This window comes from Nannospalax galili, unplaced genomic scaffold (assembly GCF_000622305.1).
Source record: "Nannospalax galili isolate Female #2095 unplaced genomic scaffold, S.galili_v1.0 scaffold666, whole genome shotgun sequence".
NCBI lineage: Eukaryota > Metazoa > Chordata > Mammalia > Rodentia > Spalacidae > Nannospalax > Nannospalax galili.
The window spans coordinates 1900584-1903209 of record NW_008356473.1 but is presented as its reverse complement, the minus strand read 5'-3'; the positions used below and the strand labels follow the sequence as shown (position 1 = coordinate 1903209).

Sequence of the window (2626 nt, the reverse complement as noted above, 5' to 3'; positions counted from 1 at the left end):
GGTGGCTAGTATATCTCTGGATTATTTTGAAATCAGGCCCTGGCGAAGCCTCAAGCACACAGTGACATAATTCAGTGACATAGGAGGATTAAGGGGACTGATGATCTCTCAGGAACAGGCAACTCCTTATTGTGTAAATAAGGAGTGAAAGTGTTTTACAAGTGCACACCAGGAAGGACTCTGTACCCTGTGGAGAGCTCTGCATACCAATACCTCTGGAACAACCAGCTCCTGAGGGGAACTATTGTCAACATTGTAAGCCAGTATCTGTGTTTCTGCTAGGTATTCCGGCTGTGTAGTAAGCCTGTGACAAGATGGAAGGGCTTCTTAGAGGAGTAGGCATGGGACCTGGGCTCCAAGGAGAAGGAACCAGCCAGGCAGAAAAAGGAAGGGGGTGGGGATGAAGAGAACAGTGTAAGGAAAGGCACAAGCTCCTGTGCAGAGGACCTGGAGCAGCCCAGTGTCAAGGCTGGCTCTAGTTATCAACTTGACACACCCGGGAAGAAGGACTCTCAATTGGGGAATTTTCTCTATTGAGCTGGCCTGTGGCCATGTCTGTAAGGCATTTTCTTGATTCTTGAGTGATGTGAGAAGGCCAAGGCCACTGTGGGTAGGGCCACTCCTGGGCAAGTGGTCTTGGGTTGTATAAAAAAGCAGTCTGAACCCAGGCCAGAGGACAAGCCAGTAAGCAGCATTCCTCCATGGTCTGTGTTTCAATTTCTACCTCCAGGTTCCTGTGCTGCGTTCCTGTCTGACTTCCCTCAGTGATGAACTGTCATTTGAAAATGTAAGATGCACTAAACCCTTTCCTCTCCAAGTTGATTTTAGTCAGTTTTATCACAGCAACACAGAAGCAAACTAAAACACTCAGTGTGGCCAGGAGCACAATGTGGCCAGAAGGAAGGAGAGGCTGACCTCAGGAAGGGCCTTGGCTGTCATGATAAAGAATGTGGCCCTCAAGGGATAAGCAAGCATCAGCAGTTTTGAAGACAGGGATGTAGCTTGGTGTTTTAGGAAAATCACTGAAGTGGCCTTATGCAAGCCAATGAATTGCAGGGGTCAGGCGCTGGTCAGAGGGGTCGAGGGGAGGGGGGCACAGCCTTCTCCCAACCTGACTTACAAGAGTGAGCTGAAAAACGGCCCACTTCCCAGGAGAGTTCTGAATGAGGTTTCATTGCAAGCACTGCCTACTCTTGTCGGGACACAGCTTGCTATATCAAGGACAAAGTGTCCGTTGATTTTTTAAAAATCGAAAAAGCATTGAACGCAATTTTATAAGCACTGTGAGCTCCCAGCTCAAGGCTACAGGGGCAGACCTCCTCAGCCCTGCATAATAAAGTACAGGAAGGCTCTGGAGCTGCCTAGAGAGAGACCCAGCTGAGTCCATTCAGGTTGGAGTCAGGTCTCCAGGACACATGTAACTCTGACAGAGAGGAGGTACCTGACAGATGTCTGCACAGAGAGCAGCTAAGCATCTCCTCGGGGAAAGAGATCCTCAGGGAATACTCAGCCTATTTGGCTATAAGAAATTCCAGGAATTGGACAGTTCTGGGGGCAGCGAGCAGCTGCCTTTCTAGTTTACTTCTGGATTCCCACACATAGGCACACTGATGTCAGAGTCCCCTGTCAAGAAAGGGACTGCGAGTAATGTCAAAACACCGTGGGGTTCAGGGGACACCCCCAGAAGAGACTGCAGCAAGCATTGGGAAGCTGGCTTTTCTCTGTACCTCAGGCCCCTGAGAGCTTGTGACAGCAGCCATGACTGCAAGGAAAGTGACAGCTGTGCTCAGGCCAGTGCAGAGCAGAGCAGAAACCCAGCCATGCCAATTCTATCTACCTCCCCTTTTATGCTGCTTTACCAAACACTATCCACTGGAGGTGGTAACTTCTTTTATAAACTAAACTTTTCCACTGATGTGTAAATAACATACAAACACCTCACATAACATGAGTACAGCTTGATAACTTTTTACAGGTTCATCAACCAAGCTATAAAACATTGTTATTACCCTAGAGCTTCTGTGGACAAGTCTCCCCACCATGCACAGCTCCAGACACCCTTCTAATACTGACAACAGCAAGTATACAGTAGATGATATTCCTTCTCAATCCCTGCCACAGCGGAAATTGCTGGACTTTGTAACATCAATGAATGCAGGAGGCCAAAAATGAGTTCCACAAACATGTGGAGTTCGATTTACTTACAAAGGGACAGCTTCTGCAAATGCCTTTGGGCAACACATGGACCTGTAGGACATTTCATAGGGAGAGGCTGTGAAACTAGAATACGTGGAGAAATACACTGCACCCTAGCCAGAGCAATGCATGGTCCATGATGGCTGGATCGGATCAATTAAATGAACTTTGTCTGGTTCTTAAGATAAGACTTCTCAGATCTGGTCCTTGGAAGGAAAGTCAATAATGACAATTGTGGACACACAGATGTTGTGAAAGATGTGGCTTATATGAAAAAAGGCAGTTTGTGTTGGTTACTACTGAGTGCCTCTATGGATCAGACTATTCTCTTTTTTTTTTTTTTTTTTTTTTTTTTTTTTTTTTAAAAAAAAAAAAAAAAAAAAAAAAAAAAAGAGGACGATAAATCTTTCACTGTGATATATCAAAATAA

At 46.0% G+C, this 2626-nt stretch overlaps 1 pseudogene; it reads left to right on the top strand.

Annotated features, from left to right (window-relative positions):
• The first annotated feature begins 2040 nt into the window (after positions 1 to 2040).
• The window catches only part of LOC103751274, a 1635-nt pseudogene continuing 1049 nt past the window's right edge, over positions 2041 to 2626 (top strand).